Source organism: Canis lupus, chromosome 5 (genome assembly GCF_003254725.2).
Source record: "Canis lupus dingo isolate Sandy chromosome 5, ASM325472v2, whole genome shotgun sequence".
NCBI classification, from domain to species: domain Eukaryota; kingdom Metazoa; phylum Chordata; class Mammalia; order Carnivora; family Canidae; genus Canis; species Canis lupus.
This window is the reverse complement of record NC_064247.1, coordinates 25,677,188-25,696,137: the sequence shown is the minus strand read 5'-3', so window position 1 is coordinate 25,696,137 and position 18,950 is coordinate 25,677,188. Positions and strand designations below refer to the sequence as shown.

At 36.5% G+C, this 18,950-nt stretch overlaps 1 protein-coding gene across 1 annotated transcript in view; it reads right to left on the bottom strand.

The window, feature by feature from the left end:
* The window catches only part of GUCY1A2 (guanylate cyclase 1 soluble subunit alpha 2), a 429,807-nt gene that overhangs the window by 49,928 nt on the left and 360,929 nt on the right, over window positions 1-18,950 (bottom strand). The window lies entirely within an intron of this gene.

Here is an 18,950-nt window from a genome sequence, read left to right as displayed (position 1 = left end):
CACTGTACTTTTGGTCTTCATTGAACAGACAGGCTTCTACTTTATGGCAACTGCACACAGTCTCTGCCCTCTACTAGGATGTACCCCACTCCCCCAAATATATATGTACATCTGAAATCTTGCCCCTCCTTCAAACGTCTGGTCCCACGTTACTTTCTTAAAGAGGCCTATCATGAAATTGATATTTAAAACTGTAATATCCCCTTCACTGTTTTTGTATTCCTGCTTTAATTTTTCCCCCTTGACACTAAATCTCCTCTATTACTTTTCCACAGGATTTTTCATTTCCTAAGAAATTACATAATTTATCTGTGTTACTCATTTTTCTATTCTGCTAGAATGTAATCTCCAAGAAGATGGCAATTTTTATCTGTTTTAGTTCATATTAGTGTTTCCTGACAACCTATAACAGGGTCTGATACATAATAGCTGTTCAGTAAATAATTCTTACATCAATTGAAAACGAGTTCTTTATAAAAAGTCAGGGAAAGTAGCATTCCAGAGTTAGGCAACCATTAAAGAAAAGAACTTAGGTGAGTGTGACCTTGGCATTTTTGTGAAATTGAAAGATTAGTGTTGCCATATTCCATAACTGGGGGAGAAGTACTATGAAGTTGTCTTGCAGAGGTCAGAAGAAGCAAGGTTGCAGAGGGCTTTACAAGCAAGGGTAAGAAATGTGGGCTTTATTCTAAATGTTATGTGAATCATCTGAGGGTTTTTAAGCAGAGTAGAGACATAACCAAGCTTAAATTTAAAAATACAAACTGGCTGCTATGTGCAGAGTGAATTGTAGGGAGGCAGATTTCAAGCAGGCAGGTAATTTTGGAAAAATGCTTGGCATTATGTACTAAGGTTGAACATGAGTATATCCCAGATTCTGCAATTCCATGCTTAGTTTTATACAGAAGGTAAGTGTGTTAACATGTGTTAACATGTGCATTAAAAGGGCCGGTAGATGGGATCCCTGGGTGGCGCAGCAGTTTGGCGCCTGCCTTTGGCCCAGGGCGTGATCCTGGAGACCCAGGATCGAATCCCACGTCGGGCTCCCAGTGCATGGAGCCTGCTTCTCCCTCTGCCTGTGTCTCTGCCTCTCTCTCTCTCTGTGTGACTATCATAAATAAATAAAATTTAAAAAAAAAAAGGGGGGCCGGTAGAAGGTGGCTCATGAGAGTATTACTCATAATAGATGAAAACTAGAATTAAGACAAATGACACCAACAGTAAATTGTGGCACATTCATGCAATGAAATAAAACATGGCCATAAGAAGACCCTGAACATGGAACCACATAAATGAAGGTCACAAACATATTCTTAAGTAAAAGAACCTGGACACAAAAGATAACACCATTGTGGCAGCTATCCCCCAAAATGGCCCCAAATAGACTAGGCCACTAGGAATTTTATACAGATGCCTACAGCAATATGGCCTCACCTGTGACTAACTTTTACTCATAAATGTGGTAGAGGTGACGTGTGCCAATTCTAGCAGAAAGGTTTAGAAGGCTGAGAAGTTTTCACTTTGGTGCATTTGAGATTTCTGAGCCGCATGTAGCTACCCTGCTGGAGAGACCAGTTGGACAGGCCACACGGAGAAGAGAAGCCTGAGACTCTCATTGGCTGCCATCTGAGTGTAAGCACATGAGACAGGCAAGCAGAACCATCCACTGAGTCCAGTCAATCCATAGAACCATGAGAAACAGTAAACCATTATTTTAAGCCACTACATTTTTGGATGGTTTGTTGGGCAGCAATAAATAACCCAAACATAACTTAGAGGTGGGCTACTGCTCTAACAAAACCCTAAACATTGGCTTTGCCCATGGGCAGCATACTGAGGCATGAAAGCCTCATGGTTACTGTTGAAAATACATTTTCTGTGGAGGCTGCAGTCATGGTGACCCATGTAATGTGAGGATGGATGGAGTGTCAACACTAATCTGCTTTAACATGGAAATAGAAGCTGTACCTCATAAACTTGGTGGATTTGGCTAAGGGAATTTTCAGGCATGATGTTAGAAGCACCAAACATGTTCCTTTAGCTTTACTTAATAAAATATGGATATACAGAAAGACAAATGTAAGTGGGAACTGTTTGGTTTTTAAGCAAACAGAGGAAACATTTCCAAGTTAGAACCTTCTGAGTCCCCAGAAAAAGAATCTCTGTGTAAGAGATGGCTTGGAGGAAACTAGGAAATTCAGAATTGCTCAGTAAAAATGTGATCTTCTGGTTAAGATCCCAAAGGTAGTCCCTTATAGACATTCTCAGTGCATGTAGGGGCTTTTTAAAACCTCAAGAATGTTGTTTGTTGGCACTGTCATGCTAAACGCAGTATAGAGAGAGTCGTGTCTTGAAGAGATGTGTGGGTATGGCTTTTGTCTAAATGAGCAAATTGTCATTTGAATTATCAGAAAGCTGACAGAGTTTTTAAAGAAAGTATAGCATTTGGGACCTACTGAAACGGTGAGGGACTATTCAAAATGCTAAAAGGCGTTGGGGGCCCTAAAGCCTTATGGACAGGAAGCTGGCTAAGGAGGCTATGAGATGGGTTATCTCTTATGGAAAATGAAGAATGGCTCAGAGGCTGGAGCCCAAAGGCATGCAGAATAACTTCCATCAGAGGAACAGGATGGGCCTTTGTCAGGCACTGGCAACTCCTATTCTACAATAAACCCTCTGAGAGTCCTAATGTAACATTAAGAAAATGACTAAAATATAATAGATGCTGTTTGATGTCTGCTATAAAACTTTCTCTTTATGACAATACTACTGGATCATAAAATCCAGGCTGGAAGACTATTTTCAGCAGCTTTTTAAAAAGAAAGATGATTTCATACTGCATTGTCTTTCAGAGCAGAAATGAGGCATGTAAGAAAAGGGCACAAGAATTAGGTCAGAATGTCTGTGTTTGAATCAGGGCTCCGTCACTTATTAGTTGTGTGACCTTATTAAAATAGCTTAAGCTCTTTGAGCCAGTATCTTTATATGTAATTTAAGGATAATAACCCCCCCACACACAGTTGAAGATCTGTGTGAAAATATTCACATAGTTCATGTCACAAAGTAGTCACTTAATGAATAATCCTTTCTTCCTATACTATGTTTTACATTTGCAAGTATTCTATTATGTCCAATTTAAATTTCTTATGCTCTTTGTTCTCTATTGCAAATGTGTTAACAGAAACTATGCCACAAATATGATGCTTCAGAGGTTGTATACTTTATGGTTTCATACAATTTTTAAAATTATTCTATTTCTGTGAAAAATACACCATTGGAGTTTTGATAACAATTGCATTGATCTATAGATTACTTTGAATAGTATGACTTTTTTTTTGATAGTATGACATTTTAATTCTATTATTCCATTCCATGAGCACAGAATATCTTTCCATTTATTTGTGTCCTTTTCAATTTCTTTCATCAATGTGTTATAGTTCTCAGGGCACAGAGCTTTCACCTCCTTGGTTAAATTTATTCCTAGTTATTTTATTCTTCTTAATGCAATTATAAATGGGATTGTTTTTGTAATTTCTCTTTCTGATAATTTGAAATTAGTGTAGAGAAACACAGATTTCTGTACATTGATTTTGTACCCTGGAACTTTACAGAATTCATTTATTCTGACAATTTTTGGTGGAGTCTTTAGGGTTTTGCATATTTAATATTTCATCTGCAAATAGTGACAATGTTATTTCTTTCTTTTGAATTTTAAAGCTTTTTAGTTCTTTTTCTTACCTAATTGCCCTGGCTAGGATTTCCCATGTGATATTGAATAAAAGCAGCAGGTGTGGACATCCTTGTCTGCTTCCTGATCTTAGAGGAAATGGTTCAACTTTTCCCCATATGGTATGACGTTAGCTGTGGGTTTGTTATATAAGGCCTTTATTATGTTGAAGCATGTTCCCTCTATACCCAGTTTGTTGAGTTTTTAGCATAAATGGATGTTGAATTTGGTCAAATGTCTTTTCTGCATCTATTGGGATGATCATATGATTTTTACCTTTCATTTTTAAAAAAATGGGTGTATCACATTTTTTTTTTTGCAGGTGTCAAACCATCCTTACATCCCTGGAATAAATCACACTTGATCAAGTGTGTGATTCTTTTAATGTACTATTGAATTCGGTTTGTTAATATTTTCTTGAGGATTTTTTGCTTCTATGTTGGTCCAGGATATTGACCCATAATCTTCCTTTTTGGCAGTGTCCTTGTCTGTAAAATGAGTTTGAAGTGTTCCCTCCTCTTCTACTTGTTGGAAGAGTTTGAAAAAGTTTGGTGTTAATTTTTTGAGTCTTTGGTAGAATTTAACAGTGAAGCCATCTGGTTCAGGATTTTTGGTTTTGGGAGGTTTTTGATTATTTGTCCAAACTACTTAGGAGTAATTGGTCTGTTCAGATTTTTTGTTTCTTCATGATTCAGTCTACAAGTTTGTATGTTTCTAAGACTATCCATTTCTTATAGGTTGTCCAATTTGTTGGCATATAATTGTGCATAGTAGTCTCTTCTGATCCTCTCCAGTTTCAAGATAACAGTTATAACTTTTCCTCCATTATTTCTGATTATATTGGGGGAGTCCTCTTATTTTCTTGGTCATTCCAGATAAAGATTTGTTAATTTTGTTTATCTTTTCAAAGAACTATCTCCTGTATTCATCAATCTTTTCTATTGTCTTTTTAGTTTTTATTCCATCTGTATCATCTCTGATCTTTGTTATTTCCTTCTTCTTACTAACTTTGGGCTTTTATTGCTTTTTCTAGTTCCTTGAGGTATAAAGTTAGGCTGTTTGTTGAGTTTTTCTTATTTTTTGAAGTACTTATTTATTGCTGTGAACTTCTCACTTAAGACTGCTTTTTACATCCCATCTGTTCTGGTATATTTGGAGGCATCATGCTCCTTAATTTCCAAATATATTACAAAGCTATAGTAGTTAACATAGTAAGGTATTGGCAGAAAAACAGACACAAATCGATGGAATAAAGTAGAAACCAGAGAAATAAACCCATGCATATATAGTCAATTAACCTATGAAAAAGGAGCCAAGAATATACAATGTGAAAAGGACAGTCTCTTTAATAAATTGCATTGGCAAAACTGGATAGCCGCATGCAAAAGAAGGAAACCAGACTCATATCTTACAACACTCATAATAATTAACTTAAAATAGATCAATGACTTGTATGTAAGACCTGGAAATGTAAAACTCCTAGAGGAAAACATAGGCAGTAAGCTCATTAACAGCAGTCTTGATGATGATTTTTTGGGTTTGTCACGAAAAAGCAAAGGCAACAAAAGAAAAAATAAGTGGATAACATCAAAGTAACACACTTCTGCACAGCAAAGGAAACCCATAACAAAATGAAAAAACAACAGAATGGGAGAAAATAGTTGCAAATCACATATCCAATAAGGGGTTAATATCCAAAATATATATAAAGAACTTATAAAATTCAGTAGCAAAAAGAAATCTGATTAAAAAATGAGCAAAGGACCTGGATATATATTTTCAAAAGAAGACATCCAAATGGCCAACAGACACATGAAAAGATGCTCAATATCACTTATCATCAGGGAAATGCAAATCAAAAGTATAATGAGATATCACTTCACACCAATTGGAATGGGTGTTATCAAAAAGAAAATATATAGCAAGTGTTGGCAAGGGAGAAAAGGGAACCCTTGTGAACTATTGGTGGGAATGCAGACTGGTGTAGCCACTATGGAAAATAGTATGGAGGTTCTTCAAAATATTAAAAATAGAACTACCACATGTTCCAGCAATCTGGTTTCTGAATATTTATCTTAGAAATTGAAAACACTAATTCAAAAAGATATATGCACTCCCATGTTCATTGCAGTATTATTAACAATAGTCAAGATATGGAAACAATCTAAGTATCTATCAATAGAGGAATGGACAAAGAAATTAACACACACACACACACACACACATACACATATTTAAATGGGATATTATTCAGCCATAAAAAAATGAAATCTTTGGGACCACATGAGTGGACCTAGAGGGCATTATGCTGAATGAAGTAAATCAGAGAAAGACGAGTAGTGCATGATCTCACATGTGGAAGATCATGTGAAGGGGAAATCTCAAACTGATAGATACAGAAGACATTGGTGGGTTAGGAGGGTGAAATGGGTGAAGGAACAGAGATACTAACTTCCACTTCTAAAATAAATAAATCTTGGGGATGTAATGGACAGCATGGCAGCTCTAGTTAATAATACTCTATTGCATACTTGGACATTAATAACAAAGTAAATCTTAAAAGTTCTTGCCACAAGAAAAAAAAATTCTATAAGTATGCATGGTCTTAGATATTAACTAATAGTGGTGATCATTCTGCAATATATATATATATATATAGTCATTATGTTATATATCTGAAACAAATATAATATTTTATGTCAATTATACTTCAATAATGAAAAAGTTATAATTTTCTAATTAAGAAGGATAACCAGCTTTTTTTTTTTTGTATATATTTTAATTGGAGGTCGATTTGCCAACATATAGTATAACACACAGTGCTCATCTGGTCAAGTGCCCCCTCAGTGCCCGTCACCAAGTCACCCCACTCCCCACCCACCTCCCCTTCCACTAACCTCTGTTTGATTCCCAGAGTTAGGAGTCTCTCATGTTTTGTTACCATCTGATTTTTCCACTCATTTTCTTTTCTTTCCCCTATAATCCCTTTCACTATTTTTTATATACCCCAAAGAGTGAAACCATATAATGATTATCCTTCTACAATTGACTTACTTTACTCAGCATAATACCCTCCAGTTCCATTGACATTGAAGCCAATGGTGGGTATTCATCGTTTTTAATGGCTGAGTAATATCCCATTGTATATATAGACCATATCTTCTTTATTCATTCATCTTTCTATGGACACCGAGGCTCCTTCCACAGTTTGACTATTGTGGACATTGCTGCTATAAACATCCGGGTGCAGGTGTCCCGGCCTTTCATTGCATCTGTATCTTTGGGGTAAATCCCCAGCAGTGCAGTTGCTGGGTGGTAGGGCTCTATTTTTAACTCTTTGAGGAACCTCCACACAGTTTTCCAGAGTGGCTGCACCAGTTCACATTTCCACCAATAGTGCAAGAGGGTTCCCCTTTCTCCACATCCTCTCCAACATTTGTTGTTTCCTGTCTTGTTCATTTTCCCCATTCTCACTGGTCTTATTGTGGTTTTGATTTGTATTTCCCTGATGGCAAGTGATGCAGAGCATTTCTCATATGCATGTTGGCCATGTCTATGTCTTCCTCTGTGAGATTTCTGTTCATGTCTTTTGCCCATTTCATGATTGGATTGTTTGTTTCTTTGGTGTTGAGCTTAATAAGTTCTTTATAGATCTTGGAAACTAGCCCTTTATCTGATAGGTCATTTGCAAATATCTTCTCCCATTCTGTAGGTTGTCTTTTAGTTTTGTTGACTGTTTCTTTCGCCCTGGAGTCAGCTTCCGTAGTAACTACCGCAGTCTCCTAGCCCACACTGGCCTGGATGCTCCCGGGGCTGCGGGGGCGTTGACCTGTACAGCTTTGGGGCACTCGGCGGCAGGAGAGTCCTCAGGAGAGTCCTCGCTGTCCTGTGCCCTTCCTGCCTCTGCCTGTCCGAGGGGAGCGCAGGATCATGAGCTGTGTCCCCTCGGCGCCCTGGGATCCGGGGCCTGTGCTGCTGCCATAGTGCTCCCAGGGCACAGCTCCTGAAAGCAGCAGGGCGCAGCCCTCTCCACTCCGAGCAGCAGCCTGACCCACCGGGTTCTCCCTGAGGCCCCGCCAGGCATGAGCTCCAGCCCTTCCGGAGCTTGTCCCACAGTCTGTGGTGTGCTTTCCCCCAGGGCACACTTCCTCTGTTAGTGACTCCGGGAAACTGAAGGCTTCTCTGCCCCTCCTGTGATTCTGCTAGATTTCCCTGCTGAAATTTTCCATCTGGGAAAAATCCAGTGCAGATTTTTAAAGTTCCCACTTCTCCAGGGCTGGGCTTTCCTCTCCCAGAGGCTTTCATCACCTGGTTTTAGCTGGGTAGTAGCGGAGGCTCTCCCCCACTTGATTCTTTTTTATTTTATTTTTTTCCACCTTCCTACCTTGTTAGAAGTGAAAACCCTTCTCTCTGTAGTGTTCCAGCTGTTCTCTCTTTAAATCTCAGGTTGAATTCATAGGTGTTCAGGATGATTTTAAAGTTATCTAGGTAAGTTGATGGGGCCAGGTGAGTTGAGGACCCCTACTCTTCCACATCTTGCCCTGCCCTTTGATAGTCTGTTTTATAAATAAAGTTTTATTGGAATATAACCATACCCATTCTTCCACATATTATCTATTTTGAGGCTGCTTTCATGCTAAAACAGAGGGTTAAGCTGATGCACAAGACACACCATGAAAGCTCAAAATATTTAATCATGGCCCTTCCAAGAAAAAAAAAGGCTGACCTTTGTTTTAATCCATTGTCATGCTTACTTTTAAGAAAATATAAAATTTAAAAAAGATTTTTTAGGGTAACCTATTCAAAATAACGCAAAAATGCATAGGCGATAGGCCATTGCCATGGGGAAAAAAAAACTCCTTAAAAAGCCAATTCCAAAAAATCTTAAAAACCTTATTTTTTATTTTTTTTGTTTTTTTAAATTTTATTTATTCATGAGAGATACACAGAGACAGGCAGAGACATAGGTGGAGGGAGAAGCCTGCCCCTCGCAGGGAGCCTGACGCGGGACTCGATTCCAGGACCCAGGATCACGTCAAGCTGCAGGCAGGCACTTACTGTCAGGAAATAACTGCTGAGCCACTTTGGCATCCCAAAATCTTAAAAACTTTATTCAGGGGAAGAAATATTTTCCATGTCAATCAATGGTTCAGAAATGGGATCAGTGCTCTCCCCTAGTGGCTATTTGGCAATGCCTGCAGATATTTGTTGTCACAGCTGTAGAGTCAGAGTACCCACTGAGTGGCCAAGGTGGTACTAAGTACCCTATAGCACACGAGACAACCCCTACAACAAGGAATTGTTCAGTCCCACAAGTTAATAGTGCCTGGGTTGAGGTTGAAAAATCCTGGGTTTAAATGAGCTATATATATGATTAAACAACTCCCTTGGAATCTGTTGTTTTTTTCTAGTATGGAAACTACTAGAAAATAGTTTTCCAACACATTTTTACTTTGCTGACTGGCTCTCCAAGGAGAATCCAGAACATTCATTCAAATGAATCTGCCTTCTATTTATGACTTACTGGCAAGTAAAAATCTTTTGATAATCTGTTGCAAGGTCACGGGTGTTTTTGTTGTTCACACATTCCCTTTCCCAGAATGCAGACAGTTGCACCTTCCCTGCTGCCAAGAACCTCTGTCTACACCTGAGATCCTGGAACAGATTCCCTCAGATCATTAGCTCCTAAATGTTGTTCACTGTCAGGAAACATCCAGGTAGCATCCAGGTGTTTCTGCTAACCATTCTTAGCCAGAATTTCCATTATTCTCCCCACTATGAGTTGATTTTAAATGTAGACTAAAATATTTGTTTCTAGTAATCAGGCAGTAGATAGAAGCAGTGAAGTCTCTGTGGAAACTGACAACAATTTAGTGCATTCTTAATGATTTTGTCATTAAAAATATTTTTATGGAAAAGCCACGCTATCAAAGGACCTATGTGAACACATAAGGTGCATAGCATTCCCCCCATTGCTTCCTCATGCTGCCCATGGCTATGTTGGATCCATGGAGCTTCCATACCAAGCTTGATTCATTTTTAAATAAAACATACTATGGCTGTTATATAAAATAATATCTTAGTTTGAGCCTATTGTCTTTTTAATGCCATAGATATTAATGAAATAGAATGTTTAATAGTCCAAAGGTATTTAAATTCCTGTGGTTGACGTTGTGGCCCTCCCTCCCACCCCCCATATCCAATTACATGCACAAACAGGAAGTGTAACCAAGTCTTTATGGCTATATATAGATCTGGGGTTAGTCTATTGGCTTAGTCAGGGTTCTTCAGAGAAACAGAGCAAATGGGAGGTAAGTCAGTTGATTTATTGATTGAACAATCTCAATACACTGCTTTATTCATCTTTCAATCATACATTTAGAGAAGAAAGATTTATTTTAAGTAATAGGTCTGCAGTATAAAGATCTGAGAACCAGGAAGGATAATAGTGTGAATTCTAGTCTGGGTCCAAAGGCAGGATGAGACCTCTGCCCTAGCTCTAGAGTATCAGGCAGAGAGTCAGTTCTTTCTTGTTGAGCTTTTTGTTCTATTCAAGCCTTCAACAGATTGGATGAAGGCTGCACATATGGCTCAAGGCAATCTGTTACTCAATCTACTGATTCAAATGTTAGCCTCACCCAAAAACACTTTAACAGACATCTCTAGGATAATGTTTAAACAAACATCTGGATGCTCTGCATCCCAGATAAGTTTACAGAAAAAGCCATCACATCTATGCTTATAATATACCCCCTGGGGTAAAAATGCTATTAAAAAACTATGGAACAGGTTCTATTATATATAAATACAAATATTTGTGTACACATATGTGTGTACACACACAATTTAAACTGACATTCATGTCAACAGCAAGTTAGGTAGGACAATATTTCCTTTATAACCAATCTTAAAAGAAAATATTTTAAAATATGCTAAAACAGAGTTGAAAATTCTTGAGAAGAGCTTCTGTTCACTCACTGATATTATAGTTAGTTTAATCTAAAGAAATAAATAATTGGTGGGGCAGTCTGGGTGGCTCAGAGGTTTAGCGCCACCTTCACCCCAGGGTGTGATCCTGGAGACCCGGGATCGAGTCCCACATTGGGCTCCCTGCATGGAGCCTGCTTCCCCCTCTGCCTGTGTCTCTGTACCCCTCTCTCTCTCTCTCTCTCTCTCTCTCTCTCTGTCTCTCTCTCTCTGTGGGTCTCTCATGAATAAATAAAATCTTAAAGAAAAAGAAATAAATGATTGGTATTAGAATTTTGGATATTAAGACACTGGAGGTGAGGATGGCTATTGGCTGTCTGCCCTGGGTGCTGATCAGGTTAGCGTTAAGCTTTGCCTGGCATCTCTGTTTCTGTATCTCACTTGTATCTCACATGTTATGGATGAGTGGAGCTGATAGAAAGGAGATTAGTTTGATAGATCACAGTTCTGGAGTGCCATGTTCTATTAATTACTCCAGACTCTGTCCCCAGTTCCAGGCTTGGGATTTTGTAGTCATTTCAGAAGGCAGAATGGAGAAAATATCAAGTTAGCTAGGAATTTGCTTGTGAGCGGAAATTGAGCAGTGGTATAGAAATTCAAGGTCATTTTTGTTATGCAGGAATAGCAGCAATAATATATTTCTATAATGAAGTCTAGAAGGACTAGATAAACATAAATATTTCCAAGAATATAAGAAAACTACTTCAGGAATATTTCTGTAAAGATCAAAAGGACATCCCTTTAACCAACTACTTAACAGCACTGTGTCAGGTGACAAGTACTTCAGGCAACAGGTGAATTTAGTGGCTGGTTTGAATTCAAAGAACAGCTCCCTGCAATTCCTTTCAGTAGAGACATACCTATTAAATCTAAGATGATGAAAAGTTAAAATTCACCTAACTACCAAGCCACCAAGATCCATTTGCTGCTTTTTACAAAATGATTTTTGTATACAAAGGCTGGACCATGATAAAGGAGAGAGGGCTGGTGGACTCAAAGAGATACATAGCACATTATTGAAATTGATTCACCAAGCAGTTTACTCAGACCAGATAAAGTCAGGGATCTAAGATGATTTCTTAGAGACTTCTACAGGGACTTAGGTAGGTAATATTTTATAAGAGAAACAATCTTGGTGTAAAAAAAAAAATAAAAGGAAATGGGAAGGGCTGGTGAATGCATTCATCTCAACTTAGTCATTTCAATATATTATCTGGTTCAAATAATACCCTTCATGCAAGTTAGTGACTCACGAACACAGTAGTTGAAAGAAGTGTGTAGAGAATCTTTAAGTACCTAACAACCATGTGGATGTTAATAAGGTTCCAAGGGAAAATCTTTAGGAATTATTTCTAGGACTGGGAATCTGTTATTTTTTATAAAAAATAATTTCAAGGGCAACAAATACTCAAACTCTAAGAATTTACTTAAAATTTGTGCTAGATTCATTAAAATACATAAGAAGTATTAATATGAAATATCCCTCCTCCCCAAAAAAAATACCCAGAGCAGTTACTTTTAGAATGCTGAGATACAAAAAAGGAAAGAAAAAATGGACAAATCTAGAATAGGTGACTTTAACATACTCTTCTTAATATTAGAAACAAGTGTGTAGCAAAATAGTAATTGTATAAAAACTGTAAAAAAAATCATAAAGTGGCTCTTTTAGTCAAATATAAAACCTGAAATACATGTAATGGAGTATATGCCTTTCTTTTGAGCATACATGGGATATATTTCAAACACTGACCACATGTTTTTACACACACACACAGACCTCACAAGGATTCAAGGGCAAAGAAGAAAGAATACATAAAACATTTTCCTGCCCAATGCTATAAACTGGAAATTTAGAACAAAATAAATAACAACAATAACAAATTAATTCCTCTAACTGGAAATTTTACAATCCTCTGTATTCAAAGAAAGAACTTTTCATCTATTAGAATTTGTAGAAATCTGGGGCACTTGGGTGGCTGAGTTGATTAAGCATGTGACTCTTGATTTTGGCTCAGGTCATGATCTCAAGGTCCTGGGATTGAGCCTCACATGGGGTTCCCCACTTGAGGGGAGTCTGCTTGTTTCCCTCTCCCTTAGTGCCCCCACCCCTACCACTGTTCACACTCTGTCTCTAAAATAAATAAATCTTAAAGAATTTGTAGAAGTCTACCAAAAATAGTAGTAGTTAAAACACATCATATAAGAATCTGTAAGTTGTAACCATATTCAGAGGAAAATACATAGTATGAAATATCTACTCATAAAAGCAAAACAAATATCCACTCAAAAAGTTAGAAAAAGGGATGCCTGGGTGGCTCATCAGTGAATCATCTGCCTTTAGCTCAGGGCATAATCCTGGAGTTCCTGGATCAAGTCCCACATTGGGCTCCCTGCATGGAGCCTGCTTCCCCCTCTGCCTGTGTCTCTGCCTCTTTCTCTCTCTCTCTCTCTCTTTCTGTGTCTCTCATGAATAAATAAATAAAATCTTAAAAAAATAAAAAAACAAAGTAAACTAATAAAGTAAAATCAGAAATCAGATTATCAGTTTCAGCTCTGACATGTAAAGAACTTAGAAGCCATTATGCCCATCATTATAAGAAAAAACCTGAACAAGCTGGAAGTCAACAACTTTTGTTGGACTGAGAGAATTTAAACAGGTAAATAAAGAGAATTATAGCCACAATAGCAGAACAGAAGCCAGTGTAGGCATAAAGTATTTGGGACAATTAAGTAATAGATTTGACAAATTTCTGGAAGGCTAATTTAGACCAGCATGTAAGTAAGAAACTGCTGCAGTCTCTGGGAGCTCCCGCATTGTAGTGTTACCTCCAGGAACCCATTTTCACAGTAAAGACACACAAAAATACCATCATGTTTCTTACAGGAGGATGAGAAAGTCACAGTATACCCAGAGTATTCTTCATAACCAAGGTTTACTTTGTAGAAAATGGTTATGAGAGACTTACCTGACTTGAGTGAGGGGCAAGCGTTCAACTCCAGTTTGCTCTAGCCTTCCTGTTTGACCTGAGTGGGGGATATGGTAAATCACATTCCAGGGACATGGACCTCCTATAAGATTGAGATGCAGTCATAAGTTTACAGAATGGTCCTCTTCCCCTGTACCTCACCTATACCTTCCTCCATATCACTATCCATAGGGCTCTAGGATAATCAAAATATAATAAAGCTGAAAGAGCTGCAAGAAACACACTCTATTTAAGGAGTTTTTAGGGGGACACAATGACAACAGAGGTAAAAAACAAGATATGAGAAATGATTGAAGACTCTAATACTTACAGCTACAGCAAACATTAAAAACAACCCAACTCCTAGAAAGACTGACATAAAACCTCACACTAAAGGCCATTAAAACTCAGTTCCTATAATCTGATACATCATGTCCAGATTTCAACAAATATATAAAAATGTGTAATGGGATTAATCATGATCTGCCAGAAGATATATTGATATCCCAACTCACAGACTCTATAAATGTTACATTTGATGGGGGGAGGAGGAGTGATCCTTGAAGAACATAATTAATTTAAGATGAAGTAAGCATCCTTGATTTTCTGGGAGGAGTCCAAATCCAATAGAAAGTGTCCTTATAAAAGTATGCAGAGAAAGATTACACAGGAAGATAGGAGAAGGGCCATGTGAAGACAGAGGTAAAGAATAAAGAAATCCAGCCATAAATCCCAAGAATTTCAACAGCCAACAAAAGCTGGAATCAGTGAAGACCAAATTCTCTCCTGGAGCCTCCAGACAGAATGTGCCCCTGGGGATACCTGGATTTCAGAATTATGACCCCCAGAACTGTTAGATAATAAATTTCTATTGGCCTAAGCCACTAAATTTGTTGTGATTTTTCAGCAGTCAGAGAAAAGTAATGCAGCATGCTGAGAGGCAAGAAGAATATCTAAAAGTCACAAAGCAATCTCCAGAATCAGAATCAGATATGATTCAAGTCTTGGAATTATCTGATAGGATATAAAAATAACTTTGATTAATATATTCAAGGATCTATGGAAAATGTAGACAACATGCTGAGTAATATAAGAATAGTTGGGTAATGTGGACACAGAGATGGACACTTTAAGAAAGAATCAAATAAAACGTTAGACATCAAAAGTATTGTAACAGACATGAAAAATGCTTTTGATGAGCACATGAGTAGATTTGACACAGACAAGGATAGATTCAGTGGGCTTGAAGAGAAGTCAATAGAAAATAACCTAACTGCATGAGAGACTCCTAACTCTGGGAAACAAACAAGAGGTAGTGTAAGGGGAAGTCAGTGGGGGAATGGGGTGACTGGGTGATGGGCACTGAGGGGGGCACTTGACCAGATGAGCACTGTGTGTTATACTATATGTTGGCAAATCAAACTCCAATAAAAAAATATACAAAAATAAAAAAAAGAAAATAATGTAACTGAAATTCAAAGCAGAAAAAAAGAAAGAAAGAAAGAAAGAAGAAAGAAGAAAGAAGAAAGAAAGAAAGAAAGAAAGAAAGAAAGAAAGAAAGAAGAAAGAAAGAAGAAAGAAAGAAAGAAAGAAGAAAGAAAGAAAGAAAGAAAGAAAGAAAGAAAGAAAGAAAGAAAGAAAGAAAGAAAGAAAGAGAGAAAGAAAGAGAGAGAAAGGAAAAAAAAACCATAGCAGATTATTCAAGAATTGTGGGAAGTTTTCTAAAAGTATAACATAAATATAATTAGAATATGACAAGAATAGATGAGAGAACAGAAGGCATAATTAATAATGAATAAGAATTTTCCAGGTTAAGGATAGACATCAAACCACAGATACAGGAAGTCTGAAGAATACCACAGAGGATAAACACCAAAAGTCTATACACAGGCATAGCATACTCGATCTGTGGAAAACCAAAGACAAAGAGAAAATCTTGAATGAACTCATAGAAAGAAAACACCCTATCTTTAGAATAAGAAGAAGAATTAGTTTGGACTTCTCATTTAAAAATAATGCAAGTAAGAAGAGAATGGAAATGTTTACTTATTTATTTTTTTAAATATTTTTTTTCTTTATTTATTTATGATAGTCACACACAGAGAGAGAGAGGCAGAGACACAGGCAGAGGGAGAAGCAGGCTCCATGCACCAGGAGCCCGATGTGCGATTCGATCCCGGGTCTCCAGGATCGCACCCTGGGCCAAAGGCAGGTGCCAAACCACTGCGCCACCCAGGGATCCCAAGAATGGAAATGTTTAAACTGTTAAAAGAAATCTAGAATTGTATATCCACTAAATTCTTCAAAAGTAAAGATAAAAGATTTTCTTGACCCTCCCCCCCACAAATTAAGGGACTTACCAGCAGACTTGCTCTGAAAGAAAAGTTAAAAGAAATTCTTCAGTAGAAGGAAAGCTATATAAACCAGATGCTTAGATCTACAAGAAGAAAAAAATGAATATTTACAAAGGAATAAATAAAGGTATAATAAAATCCTGGAAAAAAAGTAAAATTCTCCTTGTAGCAGAAGGCATGACTGTGTGGTTAGAAAATCTTAAGGAATCTACAAAAAGGTACCACAACTTAAGAGTGCCAATTTAGCAAGATTTCAGGATAAAAAGTCAGTATACAAAAACTGAATGCATTTCTGTGTACTATCAGCAAAGATTTAGAAAATGAAATGATAAAAATACCATTTATAGTAGCATCAAAATTATTAAATAATGATTAATAAAACGTAAGATTTTTATACTTAAATATATCAGTGATAGACAATAAAAGAAAATTATATAAATGAAGAGCTATATCATAGTTATGGATTGGATGAATTAATATTGTTAAGATTTCAATTCTTCCCAAGTTATTCCATTAATTCAAAGAAATACCAATCACATTCAAAAATACCTGGAGGCCTTTTGTAGAAATTCTCAAGATGATTCTAAAATTTATGTGGCAATGCAAATGATCTCAAACACCTTGATTAAATCAATTTTAAATACAAAATCAAAATATTTAAACTACCTTATGCTGTATAATTTATGAGACTTACTATAAATAATATTAATGAAGACAGAAGATATTGATGTAAGGAAAACATTATAAATCACTGAAACAGAATAAAGGTACAGAAAATGACCCATACTTTAATAGTCTATCGATTTTTGAAAAAGGCACCAAACACATCTGTGGGAAAGGACAGTCTTTCCAACAACAGATTTTGTAATAGTTGTATATCCATGTGGAAAACTGAATTTTAACCCCCATTCTCAAAAATAATTTAAGATGAATTGTAAATTTCAACATTCTTCTCCAACAAAACAAAGGAGAATATCTTCAAAATTTGGGTATAGGCAAAAGATTTCTTGGGACATAGAGAAATATTTTGAACTTTGTTAAACTTAAAATCTGTTCAGGAAATAAACATATCAAGAAAGTAAGTAGGCCATCCTTAATTGGGAGAAAATAGTCACAATATGTGTATCTGACAAAGAATTTATATCAACAGTATGTAAAGAATTCTTAAGCTCAATAAAATTCCTAAAAAACTGAAACTAATTAAAGAATATTTCCAAAGGGAATGGCTAATAAGCAAATGAAATAATTTCTAAATCATTCATTGTCAGGAAAAGTCACCATATGAAAACCACAGTAAGCTACCACTACACACACTAAAATGGCTAATATTAATAAACTTGATATCACCAAATGTTGATTAGCATGCAGGACAGGCATTCACATATTATTGGTGAAATGAAATATTTACTCTAGAGAATTAAAACTATATATCTACAAAAGACTTGCATGATATGTTTATATAACTCTTTTATTCAAAACAGCCAAAATAAAAAAAAATCATTAGGAGAATGAATTAACTGATCTATTCATTTAATGAATTTCTGCTTAGCAATAAAAACGAATGAATTACTGATATGTGCAACTGTATTGATAAATCTCACAAATATTCTGAGTTAAGAAGTGAGCTAAATAAGGCTAATTACTGAATCTTTCAATCATTTAAGGGCCTAGAACACATAAAACTAATATCCTGCAATGGAAATCAAAGAAGTAGTCACCTATGGAAGTGAGAACTAATTAAAGGTAGACATAAGAGAACTTCTTGAGTGATAGGAATTCATTGATAAGACAGTGAATCACATGAGTTTATGCATTCATCAAGCCTCTTGGAATTGTATACATAAGATTTGTACATTTCACTGTGTATAAGTTATATGTAAAAAAATCAAATACCAACAAAATTATCAGTGAAGCCATTTGAAAAAATCTTATTAACTTTGGCTGGCTGTAATATTGGGTGTCATTTTACTATGTTCTATTTTTTTTTTTTTGTACATTTAAAATGCTTAAAATAAACATTTACAGGAGACCTAATGTTATTATTATTTATTCTACCTAATGTATGCATAAAACACTAATGACACAAAATTATCAAAACATAATGTTACACTATTCCTCATCTCCTTTGAGAGAAGATGAGACTCATACATTCGAATTACCAAATGTCCAGATTTTACCTTTCCTTCACCTGTTTCCTTAGGATGCTAAGGAACTCTTAGATACTAATTCAGTTTTTTGGATTCTGGGACCGTGGCAATGCCAGTAGCTGGTTTATGCTTCCTATAATCTCTATTAGTACCACAATTCCCTCAAATAATGATACTGACAGTGATAATAAAGATGATAATGTTAGAAGCTGTAAGTCTCTACCTATCATAAAAAGAATGCATGAAACCAGTGTGCTTATATACAAATACTGCTTCAAAACAAATCTATGAGCTCTGCCTTCCTAGAAATTGCCAAATCTAACCTCTCCTTTACAGATTCCAGAGCTGCAGTGGGAGATAAAGTATTCCATTTTATCTTCAGCCCTCTCAACCACTCACATGCTTCTCTTCTCTTCTCTTTCACAAGCAATTCCAGGGCTTGATGAGGGAAGTAAAGAAAGGCAGTCATCTTTTCAGGCCATTTCCAGGTGTTTGATCTATTTCAACTATTCCTTTTACTTTCAGCACTTCTGAAGTCAGTAAGTCCTAAAAAATTCTGTGCTCGAGCAATGTTTACAGACTCTGCTGAGGCTTCTTCAAAATATATTTCTCTTTGCCCACTCTGTCTTCATGAGTGGACATAGAGATTTGGATTCATAGGAATCATTATCTGAGTATAGAACATTTGCTTTGAACAGAAAAATCTGGGACCCCTTTGTCACAAAGTATTTTCCAAATGCTTTTCACAGCAGAAGTGTTCCCAGTTTCA